The sequence below is a fragment of the Anomaloglossus baeobatrachus genome, chromosome 2 (assembly GCF_048569485.1).
Source record: "Anomaloglossus baeobatrachus isolate aAnoBae1 chromosome 2, aAnoBae1.hap1, whole genome shotgun sequence".
Lineage (NCBI taxonomy): Eukaryota > Metazoa > Chordata > Amphibia > Anura > Aromobatidae > Anomaloglossus > Anomaloglossus baeobatrachus.
This window is the reverse complement of record NC_134354.1, coordinates 214,603,390-214,628,833: the sequence shown is the minus strand read 5'-3', so window position 1 is coordinate 214,628,833 and position 25,444 is coordinate 214,603,390.

Sequence of the window (25,444 nt, the reverse complement as noted above, 5' to 3'; positions counted from 1 at the left end):
AGAATTAGCATAACTATAAACACGTTATCTGCTCCAGTGCTGCTGTCACTCAACAAGTAGCTAATTTTATAAACTTTACTTTCTTGGATTTCAAACCTAAACATTGGAGATGCCCACTACAGGTATTTAGAGAATCAGCCTGATGGTGCCAGTATAGCACTGGCTTTAGCTTATATACAAAAATCCTGGTGATTGGTTCCCTTTATTTCACCGCTGGAGTAGTGCTTTAAAAAAAATCTGGAGTGGTGCCTTAAATTAGTCAGTCTAGGCCCAGAAGAAGCAAGACCATCTACCTGAGTCACCTTTTCATTGGCGGATGGACTCACACAATTTGATCAAGTTGTCTATTAAGAACCTCAATGCTATAAATATCATCTATCTAGTTCTAATGCAGTGCAACATATATTATATTGAGGTTGTGCTCCCCTTTCTTCATGCAGTTCTTTTCTACATTGTTTTTTAATGCAGTGCAACATTCATAAACTCAATGTTTACACTTACCATAGCGCATTCAGAATGGGCTTGAATTTGCGTGCTATGCATGTATGCTAAATTTATTTCATTTTGCTAGAAGGTACTTGTCAGTTTCTCAGTTTCATCTTTTCCACTGTCCATTTAGAGTTAATTGCCCACCTCCATGTTGGCTGAGCACTCCTCCCAACTGTCACATGAGTGTATAAAAATTCTCTATCACTTGTTATCTGTGTGCAATTTGTTTATTTACTCAGCTGCTATTAATCTTTTACAGGATCTTTTATAGTTACTCATTTTACAAAACTGTAAATCAGATTCCATACTGATGGTCTGTATGGCATCCAATTATTTTCTCGCACTGTACAGATTTAGGAGTCAAATTGCAGCATGCGATTGGGTATCGAGCGTAATCTCAATATGCTCGATTTCCCAGCTGACATACTCTGGAGGCCAAAGAGAGAGAAAGGAGAGAATGGTCTGTGTGGCTACCTGCAGCAGCAAGCCTAATCGCACCATCAGAGGCACTAGTGGAGAACCAAGAAGTCGCTTAGCTATGACCCTTCAGGGTGAGCCCAGTCCCATGACGCAGTGGGTCCACACCCGTTTGTGTGACATTGCCTCGTTACATTTTGCCGAGCTTTCATTTTATTTTTGAGGATAGCGGAGTAAACTGCTTTTCTACCTATAGAATAAAAGGATAGGGCCATTAAATTCCTATTACCTAATCCTTATCTCCTTTGACATAATCTGTTGAGGAGCGAGCGGAGACCTTCATAAACATCACAAGCTAAGATTTATACTAACAACGGCCAAACCCGCTGATATAAATTGGTTTGGCCAACTGTCTCATGTGTACAGGGGCCTCTGACTCTCCCCCCACAGACGATTTTGTTGTAGCTAATGATTTAACATGCCTGATTTTGGACTGACGTTCCTTTTTTTTCTGTAAGAGATAAGCTGTCATCAGAGATATCTGACAGAAGCTCTTTCATAGAGATCCCAGGACCACTCGGCAGAGTGAACGCTCCTGTGTATGGGAGTTAGACAAAGTAGCTTCTGGCTGAATGATTGTTCGAACCATTGCTCTACTGCAGTCATCTAAATTGTATGGGCAGCTTTGCCCAAAAAAGCTAATAATCCTACACCTAAAAAGTCCTATTGACCTATCGAAAATCGTTTTTTTTTTAGCTGTCCCAAGTCCTTTTCAGTAAGTAAGACTAGGACATCTTCAATTTTGAACTAAGATATTATTGATCTACTCAGGAGGAAGTACAATAAAGATTTATACAGAAATCCATGCCACAAAATAACTGAATTTCTCATATTCTTTTACATACATTACAAACCACCTCCAGTCTAGTATATGGCTCTGTGACAAGTGAATAGAATCATTGTCAGGTTAACAGAGATGACTGACCAAATTATATCATAAGGTTATGAAATACAGTCATATGAAAAAGTTTGGGCACCCCTATTAATGTTAACCTTTTTTCTTTATAACAATTTGGGTTTTTGCAGCAGCTATTTCAGTTTCATATATGTAATAACTGATGGACTCAGTAATATTTCTGGATTGAAATGAGGTTTATTGTACTAGCAGAAAATGTGCAATCCGCATTTAAACAAAATTTGACCGCTGCAAAAGTATGGGCACCCTTATCAATTTCTTGATTTGAACACTCCTAACTACTTTTTACTGACCTACTAAAGCACTGAATTGGTTTTGTAACCTCATTGAGCTTAGAACTTCATAGGCAGGTGTATCCAATCATGAGAAAAGGTATTTAAGGTGGCCACTTGCACGTTGTTCTCCTATTTGAATCTCCTATGAAGAGTGGCATCATGGGCTCCTCAAAACAACTGTCAAATGATCTGAAAACAAAGATTATTCAACATAGTTGTTCAGGGGAAGGATACAAAAAATTGTCTCAGAGATTTAAACTGTCAGTTTCCACTGTGAGGAACATAGTAAGGAAATGGAAGAACACAGGTACAGTTCTTGTTAAGACAAGAAGTGGCAGGCCAGGAAAAATATCAGAAAGGCAGAGAAGAAGAATGGTGAGAACAGTCAAGGACAATCAGCAGACCACCTCCAAAGACTTGCAGCTTCATCTTGCTGCAGATGGTGTCAATGTGCATCGGTCAACAATACAGCGCACTTTGCACAAGGAGAAGCTGTATGGGAGAGTGATGCGAAAGAAGCCGTTTCTGCAAGCACGCCACAAACAGAGTCGCCTGAGGTATGCAAAAACACATTTGGACAAGCCAGTTACATTTTGCAAGAAGGTCCTGTGGACTGATGAAACAAAGATTGAGTTGTTTGGTCATACAAAAAGGCGTTATGCATGGAGGCAAAAAAACACGGCATTCCAAGAAAAGCACTTGCTACCCACAGTAAAATTTGGTGGAAGTTCCATCATGCTTTGGGGCTGTGTGGCCAATGCCGGCACCAGGAATCTTGTTAAAGTTGAGGGTCGCATGGATTCAACTCAGTATCAGCAGATTCTTGACAATAATGTGCAAGAATCAGTGACGAAGTTGAAGTTACGCAGGGGATGGATATTTCAGCAAGTCAATGATCCAAAACACCGCTCCAAATCTACTCAGGCATTCATGCAGAGGAACAATTACAATGTTCTGGAATGGCCATCCCAGTCCCCAGACCTGAATATCATTGAACATCTGTGGGATGATTTGAAGCATACTGTCTATGCTCGGCGACCATCAAACTTAACTGAACTGGAATTGTTTTGTAAACAGGAATGGTCAAATATACCTTCATCCAGGATCCAGGAACTCATTAAAATCTACAGGAAGCGACTAGAGGCTGTTATTTTTGCAAAAGGAGGATCTACAAAATATTAATGTCACTTTTATGTTGAGGTGCCCATACTTTTGCACCGGTCAAATTTTGTTTAAATGCGGATTGCACATTTTCTGTTAGTACAATAAACCTCATTTCAATCCAGAAATATTACTAAGTCCATCAGTTATTAGATATATAAAACTGAAATAGCTGTTGCAAAACCCCAAAATTGTTATAAAGAAAAAAGGTTAACATTAATAGGGGTGCCCAAACTTTTTCATATGACTGTATCTAATTAATAATACATCTGAAATAGAGGTTAATCCCTGGGAAACTCCAATAAATTGAACATTTAAAATAATTGCAAAAAAACATTCCTGTAAGTAAACCAATGTAACTTCCCCAAAACAGGGTAAAACTGTTGTTGTTGTTTGCAAAAATTAACCATTGTAATTTTGATAACAACTTATTTCAATAAAAATGATTAGGTTGAGGGAAACCACAAGCAAGTATATTTTAAGTATTTAGTTTTTAAAACCAAACTGCTCATTCAAAAAGAAAGATACAGCTGTAACACTTAGTAAGAAAGGTTTAGTGGTTAACCCGCCACACAGCTAATAGGTTAAATATTTTATCATGATTTCAGTTAAAGGGAACCTGTCATCAGAAATGTTGCTTTAAACCTAAAAGTTTCCCCCTCTGCAGCTCCTGGGCTGCATTCTAGCAAGGTTCCTGTACTTTTTGTGGCCCCTTTTAAACCAAATTAAATACTTTATAAACTTGTACCTTTTGCTATGTAAATTTTGTAAATTGTCCATGGGGGCGGGCTCTCTGCTGACCGTTGCTGTTCCTCCAGCAGATTTACGCCGCCCCCCAACGCTGAATTTCATATCTCAGGATGCCGCCCCTGGGCGCACGTGGTCCCGCGCATGCGCTATGCGACTGTAGCAGGACTGTGCACTATGTGCACGTGTGACCACTGGTGACGTTTTGCGCAGGCACGAGGTTATGGGCGGCGCTGTGAGTGTCATCAGCAAGTGCCGCCCATAACCTCGTGACCGCACTTTCCCCTGTTCCTCCAGCGTTCTGCGCAAGCGCTTGCTGGCCAGATGACCCGACGTCACCTCTTTCCCATCTTGCTCTGCTGCAGGGTAAGATGAGAAGGAGGTGATGTCGGGTCATTTGGCCGGCGAGCGCTTGCGCAGAACGCTGGAGGCAGTGGGGGAAAGCGCGTCCACGAGATTATGGGCAGGCACTTGCGATGCAATCACAGCGCCGCCCATAATCTCGCGCTTGTGACACACGTCACCAGCGATCCTGGCATGGGCGGCACCTCGGGCGCAGTGGGCGGCGTCCTGATGGATGAAATGGAGCGTGGCGGGACGGCGTCAATGTGCTGGAGGAACAGCAACGGTCAGCAGAGAGCCCGCCCCCATGGACGATTTACAAAATTTACATAGCAAAAGGTACAAGTTTATAAAGTATTTAATTTGGTTTAAAAGGGGCCACAAAAAGTACAGGAACCTTGCTAGAATGCAGCCCAGGAGCTACAGAGGGGGAAACTTTTAGGTTTCAAGCTAAATTTCTGATGACAGGTTCCCTTTAAGGTAAAATGTAACTGAACATACAAAGAGGTTGCATCATCTTCTTTCTAGAAGCGCACTGCTCCCCTGCCTCCCAACCTCTACCTTGCTGGGGAGCTGTGTGCTCCACAAGATTCACAGTTCAGATCAGCTGGTAGAACCACTAGTCTGAACTGAGCTCTTTCCCATATTGCCAACAAAGGCAGTTTTGCCTCTATGGCAGAAAGAGAGTGGCACTGAAACTTGCTGCGTCCAGCAATGAGGCCAGTGTAATGTTTGCAGGGCGAGCAAGCAGTTAGTGGATCCAGTAGATCAAGTCACCAATCACTGACCTGGAGGAGCATACCTGAAAGGCTACTGACTTTTTGCTAAAGCCACAGGTTGTGGAGATAGGCTAACACGTTGGTAGCTAGCTGACAAGGGCAGCCCCAGGGGAGCATGGTACCTCGGCAGCTTCCACCACAGGTATGGACTTAACAGTCTCTGAAAACAGCAGCAGCAGCAGCAACTGGTATCGTAAGATCAGCCGAGATATATGGACGTAGCAGTGGCAGCTGGACTGGATTATTTCAGCAGCGGACAGTATCGTAGGAACGGCCAGTCTGGATGGTTTGCGGCAGCAGTAGTCGGTATGGATAATAGCAGCAGCAGCTGACTTGACATGCACTGGAACACAGATATAAATCAGATATACAGCTGAGAGATAGTTCTGGGTTGGGGCATACTTTTCCTTTATGAAGAGAGGCGCGTCCACGCGTGACTCCTAAAGACACTCCCAGGAGGTCCATGTACCGTGCGCAGGCCTAGGTAGACAGCATCAGGGATCAGAGACAAGCCAAGAAGGTGAGAGTACCGGCATCCCTGCCGGTAGAGAGGGGCAGGACAGTGCAAGGACGCTGGTATGGGCGTTACAGACAGTTTCAGAGCAGAGCTTGTAGATTGTCACGCATTTCAAGCAAACACTCCTTGTCTGATAGACTGCCGAGGTGGCTGTAACCTAAACAACAAACAGTACAAAACAGATTTAAAAATACCACAGTTCTTGAGAATGAAAAATCTTTCTACTGTGAGGTATACTGCAAAGCTGTTTGTTTTTACAACTACTTTGAAATTTTACCTGTTTATTAGGATTGGTACAACCCTTTTAACAGAAACATGGAATATGTGATGATAACAGACTAACATTTGTAAATACGTGGTGTACAGATTCAGAGTTTCAGGCAGGCAATGCAGTTTGCTCCCAACATGTGCAGTTTAATTGCTGTCATAAAACTTCAAGGGATTCAAAACAAAACAGCCTCTTCTGGTCACAAAGGTAACCGCACCATAATCTCTGCTATCAGGCTGTCATACTCTTTGGCATCCTCCAGAGCAAGGTCGTAGTGCGCTTTTCTGTGGTTCCCCAGTAAGATACGCAACTAGGACCTCTGCCCACTTTTCTGGGGCAGGTTCTCCCTGTCTGCCACCCTTTCAAAGACAGTCAGGAAATCCTGTACGTCGTTCTCCAGAGTAATTTTCTGAAAGGCCTCCCATACTGTGAGCCTCACACAGGTACCCTCAATTTGTCTGGCAGGAGGTACAGACTCTGGCACAAACAGTTTCTGCCAAGAGAGCCATCTGCTGCTGATGCTGCTGCTGTTGCAACTGTTGGATCAGGAGTTTATTAGTTTATTGTTGAGCTTGCTGCCACTGGTGCTGCTACTAGACCTGTTGCTTCACAAGCTCCTCCACGCATTTAGGCCCCCTTCACACGTCCGTGAAAATCACGCACGTGTTTCACGGACATGTCAAAGGTGCGTTTTCCCCTCCGTGAACCGTGTTAATGGCACTACGTGTGTTCTCCGTGTGTTATCCGTGATAGCACACAGAGAACGAGAACTTTCAACTCACCTGTCATTGGCGTCGCTGTCCGTGGTGCTGATCTTCGGTCTCAGGTCCTGCCGACTCTCTGCTGCTACTGCTTCCGGCCGCAGTGAAGTGAATATTAAATGAGCATAATGAGCGGCGGACAGAAGCAAGTGACAGCAGCGGCAGAGACAGGAGGGCTGGAGAAGGTGAGTAAAGATTTGTTATTTTTTTCTCTGACACGTGTGTTTTCTCCGGCGCGTGTCACTTGGGACCCGCATCCACACTACATCCGTGTGGTCTATATGCGGGCAGTGTGACACCCGTGCTGCCGGAGAAAAATGGACATGCCTCCGTATGGAGCTACACAGGACATTCAGTGTTTAATCTGTAATCAACTGTGCTTTTTGGAACCTCTGGCCGGCATTCAAACACCAATTTTAGTGATTTACACACTCAAGTAGGCATCTAATGGATGCGACAATTCTGGGCAGCTGCAGGCTGATATTTTTAGGCTGGGTCTCTCCAGCCTGAGAACACCAGCTCTAGCTGTGGGCTTTATCTTGGCTGGGTATTAAAATGGTGGGGGGGGGGGACGCAGGCTGTTTTTTTTTTTAATTATTTAGCTAAATAATTAAAAAACAGTGTGGGGGGGTCTTTCTTATTTTGATACACAACCAAGATAAGCACACAGCTGGGGGCTGCAGTCTGTAGCCGTGTGCTTTATTTGTGCTCGGTATCATAATATGAGGGGACCCTACATCATTTTTTTAATTTATTTATTTAATTTTTACAGTACAATAGACCCACAGAATCCAGTGGTGGGGAACCAGTGAATATCCTTCCAGGTTAGTGGGCGTGAGTGGCTTGGAGATGTTTTCTCCCTTCCATTACAAACATGCTTTACCCCCCTGCCCCTCATGTGATAGGGGCCTTTTGAATGACGACATACCTGGAAGGAGCCCATACACTCTAGCACCTACTGGAGACTGGTAAGTATAGCGCGCTTGCTTTACTTTTTTTTTCTTTCTACCTTTTTTTTTACTACCAGAGTGCTGGATCCAGGTCAATACCAGCCTGGCCCAGCACCCAGGTACTCTTGAACCCTTGCTGGTCTTGACATCACAGAAAAATCACTGTAAAAACCTCACCAAAACTGCAGATGACTTCCAGGAGATATCCTACGACAAAAAACGCCAGGAAAAAACACTGCAAAAATAGCCTAACAATGCCACAAGAAAGCCAGGAGGACATCGTTTGTATGGCGATGATGATGGAGGTTTTATTATTTCACACAGTTAAGGCCGGGGCCACATGGGGACCACTATGATCCTCACATGACACTTGGCTCACGCTGGCAGCACAGTGGGAGCCGATGTCATGCGAGTGTCATTGCGACTGAGGTCCAATCGTGCAATCGGACCACAGCTGCGGGGGGCGGGTCGGCACTGAGGAGGGGCTGGCCAGTGCTGAGGAGGGGAGGGCCGGCGCTGCGGAAGGGAGGGAGGGATTTATCTCTGTTATGATCCGGAACCATGGAAGACCACCATAAATCATTGGTAAAAAGGTGACAAGAGCATTGGCAACTAATCTTGCCGCCATCTCCTTACTAACCATCAACACTAGAAGTAGCCGAGGGGTGAACTAACATCCTGTGCACCGTGAACCCAGCCGGAGAACTAGCTATCCTAAAGGAAGGAAAGATGAATAACTCTCTGCCTCAGAAAATAGATAAAGAATATCAAGCCCCCCACATTCAAAGACTTCGGTGATATAGGAAAACACAATACACAGATAGATGATAGGATTAGCAAAAGGTGAGGCCCTACTGACTAAATAGGACAGGCTAGGAAAGGGACTGATGGTGGCCAGAGAAAAACCCTACAAAATTCCAAAAACCTGATAGTACAGAAAGCCCTCAGATCACTAGATCTGAACTCCGTCCTATATCAGGCGCTCTTGTCATACCAATGAACAGAAAGCAGGAACCATTACAAATTCAAGAAGCAACAAACACATGGACTTATAGGAGCAATACTCCAAACATAGCTGCAGGGAGTTTCCCAGCTAAGCAACTGAGAACAACCACAGCAAATGACAAACTCAGATAAAAGCAAAAAGAACCAAACAACAAATAAAGAGCCAAGCACTTATCTGGGGTAGATGTGGTCTGGAGCAGGATGAAGCAGGCTGGTGAACAAAGAACAACTGACATCCGGCATAGCCTGCTAGCAGACCAGGGTTTAAATAGGCAGAGAGTTAGCAATGGAAACGCCCATTGCTCAACACACCTGGTCACTGTCCAAACCATTCCTGGCCACAAGAGGGAGCCTCACAGCAGCAAAAGCATAACTGATATTTGCAACATATCTCCCCCTCTCCTCCATTGCCAGCTATTGCCATTTTCCCTCTGCACTCACATTACACCGGTGTAATGCGAGTGCAGTGCGATTTTTCTCTCGCCCCTAGACTTGAATGGGTGTGAGAGAAACAGGATTGCAATGTACCCGCAGCATGCTGTGACTGTTTTCTCGGTCCGATTAGGGCTGGGAAAATAATCACTCATGGGTGCTGGCACAGGGTAATATTGGTCCGAGTGGAATGCAATGTTTTATCGCATTCCACACGCTCCGATTTTCACACCGTGTGTCTTAGGCCTAATAGTAAGACTATTTTAGATTATTGCCAAATATACAATCACCTAAAAGAATCTTTAAACTGGCCCCAACCAAAATCCTATCCAAATGATTATCTGTACTGAGGACAAGCCCTGTAGTGCTGAAAAGAACGCTGACTAAACATGCCTACAGAGAGTCAGGAATGAGAGACACTTCACTCAACCTAAAATGATACTGAAGTTTGTCGAGAAAAAAAGACAAGTTAGTGCATACAAAGTGGAGACTCCCTTAAGACACCTGCAAACAGAAGCTTCAGTTACAGGAAGCAGCTATCAATAGATCAAACAGACAAGTCACATTAAATGTTCAGCCCCTGCTAGCTGACCTAGAAACTGTTTGCAAAGGATTTAACAGCTGAATCATGTTTTTCAGACAAATGTATCTGCGCTTACAGGAACTTTCTGTCTCCTGGACGGCTGTCTTTGAATAGGACTGTGAAAAATAAAAAGATAAACAACCATGATTACTGATGCTGTTAAAAGAGATCACCCCCCAAGTGTGTAAATTGTCCTATGCCATATCTACAAATCGGCAACAAAGTCCGGTAGATGCAGGTGAAGCGAATCCCCATACACATGCTCTACAACAAATGAGCAAATCAGCCGGATACACACTAGCCAAGAATTCATTTTTCACTGTATATACCTGGCATTTCAGATGGCAAAAAAAGGTTGTTGGGGTTTTTGTTTTTTTTAATTTAAAAATACAGAATATTTTGCTATGTACCTTTAACAATAAAAGCCTAAAAGAGTAAGGCTTGTCCTATAATTATAGGCTTCAAACTTAAAGGTGTTGTCCCACTTCTAGAAAAAAGAAGTGTTATCCGGGTGACATCAGTTTATCTCGTACAGGGAGGAAATAGAATCTAAAAGGTTTCTCCACCGTTTCCTTTCTGCAGTTCATCCGATGTCATCCAAGTGCAATACGATTTTTTCAAAGACCGATAGACTTGCATTGCCAAATTTGATCCGACCCTTGGATTAAAATAACACATGTATAAGACAGGCAAACGCTCACCTAGCCGGGTTATGTGACCCAAACGAAAACCAAAAGAAACTTTCAACCTACTTGTAAATGTTGTTCTTGTTGGGATATTAGCCCTGGACTCCAACATTGAAAAGTAACAGTGCTAACCGGTGAGCCACTCTGCTGGCCTTAGCAGTCACATCTTGTAATCAATGGCATTATGGCTGATCACATATGTTTAATAAGGAATGTGACAGATTACAGCAATGTTGACAGCTTGTCAAAAAAAGTATAGTACATGCACTAGATTGGCAAGGACTGAAGAGGTGAATTATGGGTTTTATTTTCTAATATTTCAGCTTTTATTTATTTATTTATTTCATAAACTAGACACCTCCTTTAAGAGGTTGTCCTTTCTCGGACATTCTAGCAACTTTCAGAACGTCTGTACAAATGATTGGAGAGAGCCACAGAGTTGCCTCCACCTCTGCATTGACAGAGTGTCATGCGGTGTGCTCAGGGCTGTATTTTGCCTTCGTGCTGCCCTAGGCACTTTAAGTGGTCGCGCCCCTTAGTGACAACGTAAAACTGAGTTTTCGCACACGACATCTGTTTAAGGCAGATCTACTCTGTAGCACACTTTAAAAAGTATCAATAAGAAACGAACCCCCCCCCAATGGGAATCACCACAGGCACATCAAAACATAGCATGAGTATAAAATATTCCCACCACACCGTCCCCACTTATATACTGTGACTGTCACACTGCCCCTAATAAACTAAAACACCACTTTGCCCTCCCTTATAAACTACTGTATATCCACCACACCTTCCTCGATTATGAAATATGATCTGTACATTGTGAGGAGGGAGCAGCATGATGTGAGGACAATGTCCCATGCATGCTGCCCCCTCCTCACAATGTCCTATGCATGCTGCCCCCTCCTCACAATGTCCCATGCATGCTGCCCCCTCCTCACAATGTCCCATGCATGCTGCCCCCTCCTCACAGTGTCCCATACATGCTGCTCCCTCCTCACAATGTCCCATGCATGCTGCTCCCTCGTCACAATGTCCCATGCATGCTGCTCCCTCCTCACAATGTCCCATGCTTTCTGCCCCCTCCTCACAATGTCCCATGCATGCTGCCCCCTCCTCACAATGTCCCATGAATGCTGCCCCCTCCTCACAATGTCCCTTGCATGCTGCCCCCTCCTCACAATGTCCCATGCATGCTGCCCCCTCCTCACAATGTCCCATGCATGCTGCCCCCTCCTCACAATGTCCCATGCATGCTGCCCCCTCCTCACAATGTCCCATGAATGCTGCCCCCTCCTCACAATGTCCCTTGCATGCTGCCCCCTCCTCACAATGTCCCATGCATGCTGCCCCCTCCTCACAATGTCCCATGCATGCTGCTCCCTCCTCACAATGTCCCTTGCATGCTGCCCCCTCCTCACAATGTCCCTTGCATGCTGCCCCCTCCTCACAATGTCCCATGCATGCTGCCCCCTCCTCACAATGTCCCATGCATGCTGCCCCCTCCTCACAATGTCCCATGCATGCTGCCCCCTCCTCACAATGTCCCATGCATGCTGCTCTCTCCTCACAATGTCCCATGCATGCTGCCCCCTCTTCACAATGTCCCATGCATGCTGCTCCCTCCTCACAATGTCCCATGCATGCTGCCCCTCCTCACAATGTCCCATGCATGCTGCTCCCTCCTCACAATGTCCCATGAATGCTGCTCCCTCCTCACAATGTCTCATGCATGCTGCCCCCTCCTCACAATGTCTCATGTATGCTGCTCCCGCCTCACAATGTCCCATGCATGCTGCTCCCTCCTCACAATGTCCCATGCATGCTGCTCCCTCCGCACAATGTCTCATGCTTGATGCTCCCTCCTCACAATGTCCCATGCATGCTGCTCCTTCCTCACAATGTCCCATGCATGCTGCTCCCTCCTCACAATGTCTCATGCATGCTGCCCCCTCCTCAGTGTCCCATGCATGCTGCCCCCTTCTCACAATGTCCCATGCATGCTGCCCCCTCCTCACAATGTCTCATGCATGCTGCCCCCTCCTCAGTGTCCCATGCATGCTGCCCCCTTCTCACAATGTCCCATGCATGCTGTCCCTCTCCATGAGCTCCTAATGCTGCCTTCCTCTTTTCCATAATGAGACCTTCATGTTGCCCCACTCATGCTAAGACCACCACACTAACGCTTATGCTGAGACCCCCCACACACACACTACCCCACTCTTGATATTGACTCCCCTACATTGCTCCACTCCATACTAATCCCACACATGCTGCCCCTTCTTCACAATGAGCTCCCAATGCTGCCCCCTCTTATTCTGAGTCCTTACACTCCCCCCACCCAATCGATTTTGTCATTGCACTATCCCTCATCCCTTGTCCTTTGTCTCTAGCATTAGCCCCTCTCTCCCACTCCCCCAGCATCAGCCTCTATCTTCCCTCAGCATCAGCCTCTCTTCCCCAGTCTCAGCCTTTGCCTCCCCCCAGCCTCAGCCTGCCCCAGTCTCCGCCTCAGCCTCCCTCCAGCCTCCCTCCAGTCTCAGCCTCAGCCTCCCTCAAGTCTCAGCCTCAGCCTCCCTCCAGTCTCAGCCTCAGCCTCCCTCCAGCCTCCCCCCCAGTCTCTGCCTCTGCCTCCCTCCAGCCTCCCCCCAGTCTCTGCCTCTGCCTCCCTCCAGCCTCCCCCCAGTCTCAGCCTCAGCCTCCCTCCAGTCTCAGCCTCAGCCTCCCTCCAGCCTCCCCCCAGTCTCAGCCTCAGTCTCCCTCCAGCCTCCCCCCAGTCTCAGCCTCCCTCCAGTCTCAGCCTCTGCCTCCCTCCAGCCTCCCCCCAGTCTCTGCCTCTGCCTCCCTCCAGCCTCCCCCCAGTCTCTGACTCTGCCTCCCTCCAGCCTCCCCCCAGTCTCTGACTCTGCCTCCCTCCAGCCTCCCCCCAGTCTCTGCCTCTGCCTCCCTCCAGCCTCCCCCCAGTCTCTGCCTCTGCCTCCCTCCAGCCTCCCCCAGTCTCAGCCTCTGCCTCCCTCCAGCCTCCCCACAGTCTCAGCCTCTGCCTCCCTCCAGTCTCAGCCTCTGCCTCCCTCCAACCTCCCCCCAGTCTCAGCCTCTGCCTCTCTCCAGTCTCAGCCTCTGCCTCCCTCCAGCCTCCCCCCAGTCTCAGCCTCTGCCTCCCTCCAGTCTCAGCCTCTGCCTCCCTGCAGTCTCTGCCTCTGCCTCCCTCCAGCCTCCCCCCAGTCTCTGCCTCTGCCTCCCTCCAGCCTCCCCCCAGTCTCAGCCTTTGCCTCCCTCCAGCCTCTTCCCAGTCTCTGCCTCTGCCTCCCTCCAGCCTCCCCCCAGTCTCTGCCTCTGCCTCCCTCCAGCCTCCCCCAGTCTCAGCCTCTGCCTCCCTCCAGCCTCCCCACAGTCTCAGCCTCTGCCTCCCTCCAGTCTCAGCCTCTGCCTCCCTCCAACCTCCCCCCAGTCTCAGCCTCTGCCTCTCTCCAGTCTCAGCCTCTGCCTCCCTCCAGCCTCCCCCCAGTCTCAGCCTCTGCCTCCCTCCAGTCTCAGCCTCTGCCTCCCTCCAGTCTCTGCCTCCCTCCAGCCTCCCCCCAGTCTCTGCCTCAGCCTCCCTCCAGCCTCCCCCCAGTCTCTGCCTCTGCCTCCCTCCAGCCTCCCTCCAGTCTCAGCCTCTGCCTCCCTCCAACCTCCCCCCAGTCTCAGCCTCTGCCTCTCTCCAGTCTCAGCCTCTGCCTCCCTCCAGCCTCCCCCAGTCTCAGCCTCTGCCTCCCTCCAGTCTCAGCCTCTGCCTCCCTCCAGTCTCTGCCTCTGCCTCCCTCCAGCCTCCCCCCAGTCTCTGCCTCTGCCTCCCTCCAGCCTCCCCCCAGTCTCTGCCTCCCTCCAGCCTCCCCCCAGTCTCTGCCTCTGCCTCCCTCCAGCCTCCCCACAGTCTCTCCCTCTGCCTCCCTCCAGTCTCCCCCCAGTCTCAGCCTCTGCCTCCCTCCAGCCTCCCCCCAGTCTCTGCCTCTGCCTCCCTCCAGCCTCCCCCCAGTCTCAGCTTCTGCCTCTCTCCAGCCTCCCCCAGTCTCAGCCTCTGCCTCCCTCCAGCCTCCCCCCAGTCTCTGCCTCCCTCCAGCCTCCCCCCCAGTCTCTGCCTCTGCCTCCCTCCAGCCTCCCCCAGTCTCAGCCTCTGCCTCCCTCCAGCCTCCCCACAGTCTCAGCCTCTGCCTCCCTCCAGTCTCAGCCTCTGCCTCCCTCCAGCCTCCCCCCAGTCTCAGCCTCTGCCTCTCTCCAGTCTCAGCCTCTGCCTCCCTCCAGCCTCCCCCCAGTCTCAGCCACTGCCTCCCTCCAGTCTCAGCCTCTGTCTACCTCCAGCCTCCCCCCAGTCTCAGCCTCTGCCTCCCTCCAGCCTCCCCCCAGTCTCAGCCTCTGCCTCCCTCCAGCCTCCCCCCAGTCTCAGCCTCTGCCTCCCTCCAGTATCTGCCTTTGCCGCCTCCCCCCCGCATGCGCAGATCTCTGGTCTGCATTAGAGACACTCCCACGCTCCTTATGAATCCACTTACCTGCTCCAGTGCCCGCCGCCATCTTCCTGGCTCACGTGAGTATCCTCTTCTGACACCGGCTTCCATCACGGCGTCCTCCGCGGCGTCCTGCTGCGAGCTCTGCATGTGACGTCCACACAGCAGTGGACGCAGCACAGAGGAAGGAGCTGATTGGCGCGCGCCTGTGACCCCGGAAGTGCAGGCGCCGGCAGTTCCGGGGTCAATCAGCTCCCTGTGCTCGGCGGCCACAAAAAAAAAAATGTAAAAAAAAAAAAATTTTTTTTTTTTTTTTTTTTTTTTTGCTGCCAGAGGGTGCCGCCCCTCACAATCTGCCGCCCTAGGCACCGGACCACGGGTGTCTAGTGGTAAATACGGCCCTGGGTGTGCTGCTATATATGCACCAAGTGTCATGGCAACTTCGGACTCTGTTCACACTGCAGAGTCTGACACGCCGTGTGTCGACCAGTTTTATGCTCACTGGTGATCGATCTGAAAGGAGTTAATACCTGCAAGCCTGTGAGTTGCTGCTGGGGTCACAGGTTACTGAAGACATGTCACAGCTGCCTACACCCTTTAAAAGATGGTGGATTCTGTTCCTCCATGGCAAATATAGGGAAGCGATACCGATCTTGCTTCATGGTGATTCAGCTTCTGGAGCATGTATGCTATCATGGTGTGTTGTCATTGTGTATTTCCTTCCATTTCTTTATTTTCCCCTGTGCACATACTGTCTTTACCTCTGTGAGTAACTGCTGTGAGTGTGAGTTTTAGTTCTTCCCTATCTGTCTATTTGTGTGGGGATTTATCACTCCAATCCTGGCCTCCTCCCAGGTTGAGGGTGAGGGGGTATGAGTTCAGGACTTCTCATGAGTTAAGGTTACAATGGTGGTCCAGACTTCGCCACCATCAGGCATACCCCTGGGATGAGGGACAGTTAGGGGATCCTCTAGCCTGAGGGTCAGTTTAGGAGTCCCGATTCCCAGTCACTTCATTACTAATGTGACACAGAGGCATGCAACGGACCTCATTCTTGAGATAGAATTAATTAGAATATGTAAAAACACTGAAATAAGTGACATGCTGCAGATTTAGGTATCTGTTATTTCTATTTTAAACTGAAATACCTGAAAGTAAAAAAAACCAAAACTGAAATAAACGGGGAAAAAAAACTGAATAAAAACTTAAATAAACTGAAAGTACCATAGTACTAAGTGGTGGACAGCCCCTTTAAAGGGGTTGACCACTAGTAGGACAACCCCTTTGGATTTCACCACATGTTTGCCCTAGGTAAAATAAAATAACCTATACACATCTTCGTAGCTGGCGAGATACCAGCGGTAGCAGGATTCACATGACGTTGTGATGTCACCTGAACTCCGGGTCCAATCAGTGCTGACTTCCCTCTCTCTGCCTTCGGACAAACGAGTCAATCAACTAGAAATGAGTGCTGTGACTGCTGCTCACTTCCTGTTGATTACTTCTGTGTCAGAAGGCAGGGAGATGGCAGCCGGCGCTGATTGGATGCGGAGCTCGCATGACATCACAACATCATGTGAGCCCTGGCACCGCAAGCCCTGGCACCGCAAGCGCTGGAACCGCTGGAACCGTGCAGGTGAGTATAGGATTTTTTTTTCATTTTACCTGAGGGAAATATGTGGAATTAGAAGGGGTTTTCCTAATAGTGGACAACCCCTTTAAGGCTCTCTTAACACTACTTTTATGGTCCATATTAGCTAAGCTGTGCCAGTTCTGTTTCCAGTGGAACCAAACAATAAGCAACAGAACTCATGAACTTTATTTGGGTCCATCAAGTTCCTGTATTTTTTTTAAAACAAGAAAAGAATAGGGGAGCAGAGTGAATTATCCTTGCTGTCAGAAAAAAAAAATAAACAATGGTCTCTAGCCTCATGTATATGTGCACAAACCTTTATTTAGCTATGCAACATCAGACTATAGAAATCTGTGAAACTTTAGGGGGTTTTTTTGCAGCATTTATGATCTCAAAGTAAATTTTCATGGATATTAAGGTACCGTCACACTAAGCAACATCGCTAGCAACATCGCTGCTGATGCACAACTTGCTAGTGATGTTGCTTAGTGTGACATCCAGCAACAACCTGGCCCCTGCTGTGAGGTCGTTGGTTGTTGCTGAATGTCCTGGGCCATTTTTTAGTTGTTGCTCTCCCGCTGTGAAGAACACATCGCTGTGTGTGACAGCGACAGAGCAACAACTAAATGTGCTGCGGATGCTGGTAACCTTGGTAAACATCGGGTAACCAAGAAGCCCTTACCTTGGTTACCTGATATTTTCCTTCGTTACCAGCGTCCGCTGCTCTCAGCTGTCAGGGCCGGCTCCTGCTCTGTGCAAATGTAGCTGGAGTACACATCGGGTAATTAACCCGATGTGTACTGTGGCTAGGAGTGCAGGGAACAGGGAGCCAGCACTGGCAGTGTGAGAGCGGCGGATGCTGGTAACGAAGGTAAATATCAGGTAACCAAGGTAAGGGCTTCTTGGTTACCCGATGTTTACCGTGGTTACCAGCATCCGCAGAAGCCGGCTCCTGCTGCCTGCACACGTAGCAGAGTACACAACGGGTAATTAACCCGATGTGTACTGTGGCTAGGTGTGCAGGGAGCCAGCGCTAAGCGGTGTGCGCTGGTAACCAAGGTAAATATTGGGTTGGTTACCCGATATTTACCTTAGTTACCAAGCGCAGCATGCTTCCACGTGTAGCGACGCTCCAGCGATCCCTGCTAGGTCAGGTTGCTGGTGGGATCGCTGGAGCGTTGCTTAGTGTGACATCTCCCCAGCGACCTCCTAGCAACTTACCAGCGATCCCTATCAGGTTGTATCGTTGTTGGGATCGCTGGTAAGTTGTTTAGTGTGACTGGGCCTTAAGAGTTCGTCTTCTTAAAACAGATCCACAGATTGATGGTCTAAGTGATTGTACCCCCCAACTGATAGTATCGTCTCATATGTCTCTTTGAAGTGTAAAAAAACCTAAAAATTGTGCTCAAAATGTGTAGAAAACTAGGATCCCAGAGGTCTAACTGTGAAAACACCACCATCACATGCACATTAGCATCCGCACTGCAATCTTTGTGGGGTAGAGGTTCAATACTGACAGCCCTGAGCCTATTTGTGCAGTTTACATTTTATATACAGATATGACATTACTTTGTAGTTTATAAAATGCTTTAGTATAAAGAAAAAGTTCCAAATAATAACATTGGCATACCTAAAAAGAACAAAGAAGATGTACACACTACATGTATTGAATAGGTACAAATCCTGATTCAGTTCAAGGACACATACAAGCAAGACTAACCCAATAAGATGCCTAAAAGTCCTACCCTGCACATAATCAAACATATTGCAGTATAAAACAAGTAATTTAGTCAATCTCTACACAGAGATACAATAACCAACAAATCCTCCTAACTGACCCTAATATAAAATATCAAACAATAAATTTGTACTAAAATCAAACTTCAAACCATGAATGATATAGAGGAAAAAAGGGTAGAAAGAGGCGGGTAGACAGCCACGTGTATTGCAATGAACAGGGACTTCCTCAGGGTGGTGCAATATATTACACTGTCATGACGACTATGGGATAGCTGGGACCTGGGGCTCCTAAACAGTCCCTAAAACTAGGGGGGCATATGCTATTCCTAATCTCAGGGATACTCTTGATGGTGGAGAGGCCTGCGCCTCCTTCCTGGCCCTGCTCCTGACCAGTCCTAATCTGATTCCCTTCCCCTCCCCTCAGAGAGAGACAGGACAGGAGTGTGATGAAACCCATAAATAAAGACAGACAAGGGAAAACTAAAACTTACACTGCACACACACACACACACACACACACACATACACACACACATAGTATAGGACAATAACACATTCAGGAGGGAAACAAAAGCAGGAAGAAAGCTTCAAAACAACAGGGGGTAAATTCCACAACCACAGCAAGTAAAGAGCATCACTTTCACCAGTAAGTCTGGGACACCACATGTCACAGGCCAACATAGAATAAAATATAGCTGGCATGGGTGGAAGATTTCAACCATCATAAATTGGAGGGGAGCAGATGTGATAGGCCTCCCAACAACATGTGACCAAAGGAGCAAGCAGACCAGCACAGATTAAATCTTGCAAGCCTGCCTATGAATCAACACACAGCAGGTCGACACCCGAGTCTGCCTGTGTTTATCCCAGATACAGAGAAACCATGGGGAAGTGTGTCAGAATCTGCAATCTCAACAGTGCCCAACGCTGCTATGCTATATATATATATAGAGTTGGGCTCTGCATGCCACCACATTGGATTTGAAATGAAACCTCTACAACAGAATTCAAGTGCAGATTGTAACGTTTAATTTGAAGGTTTGAACAAAAATATCTGATAGAAATTGTAGGAATTGTACACATTTCTTTACAAACACTCCACATTTTAGGAGGTCAAAAGTAATTGGACAAATAAACCAAACCCAAACAAAATATTTTTATTTTCAACATTTTGTTGCGAATCTTTTGGAGGCAATCACTGCCTTAAGTCTGGAACCCATGGACATCACCAAACGCTGGGTTTCCTCCTTCTTAATGCTTTGCCAGGCCTTTACAGCCGCAGCCTTCAGGTCTTGTTTGTTTGTGGGTCTTTCCGTCTTAAGTCTGGATTTGAGCAAGTGAAATGCATGCTCAATTGGGTTAATCTGGTGATTGACTTGGCCATTGCCAAGGGGGTAGCTTTGGCTGTATGCTTGGGGTCATTGTCCATCTGTACTATGAAGCGCCGTCCGATCAACTTTGCGGCATTTGGCTGAATCTGGGCTGAAAGTATATCCCGGTACACTCCAGAATTCATCCGGCTACTCTTGTCTGCTGTTATGTCATCAATAAACACAAGTGACCCATTGAAAGCCATGCATGCCCATGCCATCACGTTGCCTCCACCATGTTTTACAGAGGATGTGGTGTGCCTTGGATCATGTGCCGTTCCCTTTCTTCTCCAAACTTTTTTCTTCCCATCATTCTGGTACAGGTTGATCTTTGTCTCATCTGTCCATAGAATACTTTTCCAGAACTGAGCTGGCTTCATGAGGTGTTTTTCAGCAAATTTAACTCTGGCCTGTCTATTTTTGGAATTGATGAATGGTTTGCATCTAGATGTGAACCCTTTGTATTTACTTTCATGGAGTCTTCTCTTTACTGTTGACTTAGAGACAGATACACCTACTTCACTGGAGTGTTCTGGACTTCAGTTGGTGTTGTGAACGGGTTCTTCTTCACCAAAGAAAGTATGCGGCGATCATCCACCACTGTTGTCATCCGTGGACGCCCAGGCCTTTTTGAGTTCCCAAGCTCACCAGTCAATTCCTTTTTTCTCAGAATGTACCCGACTGTTGATTTTGCTATTCCAAGGATGTCTGCTATCTCTCTGATGGATTTTTTCTTTTTTTTCAGCCTCAGGATGTTCTGCTTCACCTCAATTGAGAGTTCCTTAGACCACATGTTGTCTGGTCACAGCAACAGCTTCCAAATGCAAAACCACACACCTGTAATCAACCCCAGACCTTTTAACTACTTCATTGATTACAGGTTAACGAGGGAGACGCCTTCAGAGTTAATTGCAGCCCTTAGAGTCCCTTGTCCAATTACTTTTGGTCCCTTGAAAAAGAGGAGGCTATGCATTAGGCCCCCTTCACACGTCCGTGAAAAACACGCACGTGTGTTACGGGCCATTTTTCGGGTCCGTGTCCCGTTTTTGTGTCCGTTTTTAAGGTCCGTGTGGCACCTGTGTGAATTGCGTATGCTAGCCGTGTTTGTGTGTAGAACGTCCATGTGTGCGTGTGGAATTAACGTGTATGTGTACGTGGAATGTCCGTGTGTAATGTCCGTGTGTGTGATGCACAATGTCGTTTATAAATGTCGGCTGACAGCAGACAGAGTTGCGCGATGAGAATGAACTTGGGTGAACTTCACCCGACTTCATCCTCATACCGCGGCTCTGTCTGTGTCGAGTACTCATTAGCGGTCACCTGTGAAGGATTCACTGGTGACCGCTAATCCCCCGAGTGACTGAAGTTTCCCCCCTCTCTCATACTCACCGTTCCTCGATCCGCGGCGCTGCACGGCATTCACACTGCTGCGGCGGCTTTTACTATTTTGAAAAAGCCGGCCGCTCATTAAACAATCTCCTATTCCCTGCTTTCCCCGCCCACCGGCGCCTATGATTGGTTGCAGTGAGACACGCCCCCACACTGAGTGACAGGTGCCTCACTGCACCCAATCACAGCAGCCGGTGGGCATGTCTATACTGTGCAGTAAAATAAATAAATAAATAATTAAAAAAAAACGGCGTGCGGTCCCCCCCAATTTTAATGCCAGCCAGATAAAGTCATACGGCTGAAGGCTGGTATTCTCAGGATGGGGAGCTCCACGTTATGGGGAGCCCCCCACCCTAACAATATCAGTCAGCAGCCGCCCAGAATTGCCGCATACATTATATGCGACAGTTCTGGGGCTGTACCCGGCTCTTCCCGATTTGCCCTGGTGCTTTGGCAAATCGGGGTAATAAGGAGTTAATGGCAGCCCATAGCTGCCACTAAATCCTAGATTAATCATGTCAGGCGTCTCCCCGAGATTCCTTTCATGATTAATCTGTAAATTACAGTAAATAAACACACACACACCAGAAAAAATCCTTTATTAGAAATAAAAAACACACACATATACCCTGGTTCAACAATTTAATCAGCTGTCGGGAGCGGCGGTGTCTTCTGCAGCTCCTGTCACCTCCATGCAGCAGAGCTGGATGCGACGCTGGACCATCCTGGATGACGCCGGACATGGAGGGCTTTTTCGGGCTGATTAAATTGTTGAACCAGGGTATATGTGTGTGTTTTTTATTTCTAATAAAGGATTTTTTCTGGTGTGTGTGTGTTTATTTACTGTAATTTACAGGTGGGGGGCTCCCCATAACGTGGAGCTCCCCATCGTGAGAATACCAGCCTTCAGCCGTATGGCTTTATCTGGCTGGCATTAAAATTGGGGGGGACCGCACGCCAATTTTTTTTAATTATTTATTTATTTATTTTACTGCACAGTATAGACACGCCCACCGGCTGCTGTGATTGGGTGCAGTGAGGCACCTGTCAATCAGTGTGGGGGCGTGTCTCACTGCAACCAATCATAGGCGCCGGTGGGCGGGGAAAGCAGGGAATAGGAGATTGTTTAATGAGCGGCCGGCTTTTTCAAAATAGTAAAAGCCGCCGCAGCAGTGTGAATGCCGTGCAGGGCCGCGCCGGGGATCGAGGAACGGTGAGTATGAGAGAGGGGGGGAAACTGACCGACAGACTGTGAGAGAGGGACAGAGAGACCGACAGAGAGACCGACCGACGGACTCAGGGAGATTGACCGACATACACAGAAATAGAAAGAATAGCCGACATCACTAGAAATAAAAACACCAAACGGACACGGACTATAGGTAGATGCATACGTGTTTACTAACGTGTGTGCACATACCCATAGACTTTCATTGTGTCCACGTGTGCGTGCTCCGTGCAGATAACGGACATGCATCCGTGCAAAACGCAAACACATACGGATCACGGACACGCACACACGGACATAATGAAATAACGCACGTGTGACCACAATCATAGATTAACATTGGTGCACGTTTGGCCGTGTCTCCGGTATATACGGAAACGGACCAAACACGCACGTGTATCACGGACGTGTGAAGGGGGCCTTACAGAGCTATGATTCCTAAACCCTTTCTCCGATTTGGATGTGAAAACTCTCATATTGCAGCTGGGAGTGTGCACTTTCAGCCCATATTATATATATATAATTGTATTTCTGAACATGTTTTTGTAAACAGCTAAAATAACAAAACTTGTGTCAATGTCCAAATATTTCTGGCCCTGACTGTATAGTGCATAACCCAAGAAAAAAAATAACAAAAAACTGATTGAGCATATACCCTACAATAACTAAATAGGGACACAGTAATAATACATGGAAATAAAATAGGGTACTTAGTTATTTTTAGCTATTTAGCTATTTTGAGCAAAAGAAGTATAAAGTCATCTCACCGCAACAAAATGGGATAGCTGTTATGTTTCCATAAGGACGGTCCTAACTGTGTCTAGTATTAACCCCTTCAGCCCCCGGGCACTTTCCGTTTTTGCGTTTTTGTTTTTTGCTCCTTTTTTTCCGAGAGCCGTAACTTTTTTAATATTCCGTCAATCTTGCCATATGAGGGCTTGTTTTTTGCGGGACGAGTTGTACTTTTAAATGAAACCAAAGGTTTTACCATATAGTGTACTGGAAAACAGCAAAAAAATTCCAAGTGTGGAAAAACTGCAAAAAAAGTGTGATCGCACAATAGTTTTTGGGATGTTTTATTCACCATGTTCACTTTATGGTAAAACTGATGTATCTATGTGATGCCTCAGGTCGGTGCGAGTTTGTAGACACCAAACATGTATAGGTTTACTTGTATCTAAGGGGTTAAAAAAAATCACAAGTTTGTCCAATAAAAGTGGCGCACGTTTTGCGCCATTTTCCGAGACACGTAGCGTTCTCATTTTTCGGGATCTATGGCTCAGTGATGGCTTATTTTTTGCGTCTCGCGCTAGCATTTTTAATGGTACAATTTTTGCGCAGATGCTACGTTTTGATCGCCTGTTATTGCATTTTGCGTAAAACATGCGGCGACCAAAAAACTTAATTTTGGCGTTTGGAATTTTTTTGCCACTACGCCGTTTACCAATCAGATTTTATATTTTGATAGATCGGGCATTTCTGAACGCGGCGATACCAAATATGTGTATATTTATTTTTTTTTTAACCCTTTAATTTTCAATGGGGTGAAAGGGGGGTGATTTTAACGTTTAGGTTTTTTTTTTTATTTTTAAAACTTGAAGTGAAACTTCGTAGCTGCAGACGTCATCACATGACCCTGTGCTACGATGGCAACCACCGATAGTTACGTGATCACGCACGTGACTTCCGGTAGGGGCGGCGGTAAGTAAAAAACATGGCCGCGCGCATTTAGATCTTACTGCCAGACTTTGGCAGCAAGATTTAAGGGGTTAATGGCCGCGGGTGGAAGCGATTCCACCCGCGGCTAGCAGGCACACATGTCAGCTGTTGAAAACAGTTGATATGTGTGCCGACCGCCACCCGCGGCAGGGGGCGGGGCTTAATGGGACACGATCCATGACGGATAGATCCGTCCAAGGTCGTGAAGGGGTTAAAACCTCACCTTGTGTCAGCCAACCTCAATGTGAATAAAAGCAGAGAAAGACAGGGTCCCTATTCTTCAGCCACCTGTCCATGGGATGCTGTATAGATAAATGACTAGCTCTTAAAGGTTCAACCATAACCCTGTTTGTACAAAATACAAAAAACTACTGTGAAACCAAGGAAATGAGCCTGAGCACAAGTTAGTATACAATTATGCATTAGAACATGTTCACAAAACCCAAGCAAAAAAAAAAATTAAGCATATACCCTATAGAAGGTAATACGCTAATAGTGCATGTAAATAATATAGGGTATTTAGTTAACGCCATTTTGATTTAATAAAAAAAAAAGCCATCCCACCTTGATGTGGGATGGCTTTTATTATGCTTTTTTGATCAAAATAGTAAACATGCCCACTGTATGGGGCTTCACCTCCTGGCAATTTGCAGTTTTTCGTTTTTTCCTCCCCTTCTTTGAAAGGCCATAACTTTTTTATTTTTTCATAAATATAGACCTACGAAGGCTTATTTTTTGCGGGACACGTACTTTTGAATGACATTAGTCATTTTCCCATATAGTGTACTGAAAACCAGGAAAAAAAATTCCAAGTGCAGTGAAATTGCAAAAAAAAGTGCAAATGCACGATTTTTTTTCTTTTTTATTTACCATGTTCACGATCTGCTTAAACTGACCTGGCATTATGATTCCCCAGGTCAGTACGAGTTTGCAGATACCAAACATGTACAGTTTTACTTTTAAACTTTTATCTAAATGGTGAAAAAAATTTAAAAGTTTGGCCAAAAAAGAATTGTGCTTTTGTCTCCATTTTCCGAGACCCATAGCGTTCTCATTTTTCAGGATCTGGGGCTGTGTGATGGCTTATTTTTTGCGTCTTGAGCTGGCGTTTATAATTACATTATTTTTGGGTAGATGCGATGTTTTGATAGTTGGTAATTGCATTTTAATGCAATGTTGCGGTGACCCAAAAAACATAATTTTGTCTTTTGGAATTTTAATAAATTGCCACGCCGTGTACCGATCAGCTTAATTTTATATTTTTATAGATCGGTCATTTCTGAACTCAATGTTACCAAATATGTGTATTATTATTATTATTATTTTTATTATTATTATTGTTTTATTCTCAATAGGGCAAAACGGGGGGTGATGTGAACTTTTAGATTTTTTTAATATTTTTAAAAACACCTTTTCTTTTACTTATTTTACTAGTCCACCTATTATGTTTTATGTTACTTTATAATGTTTTCGATGAGGATAAACATGAA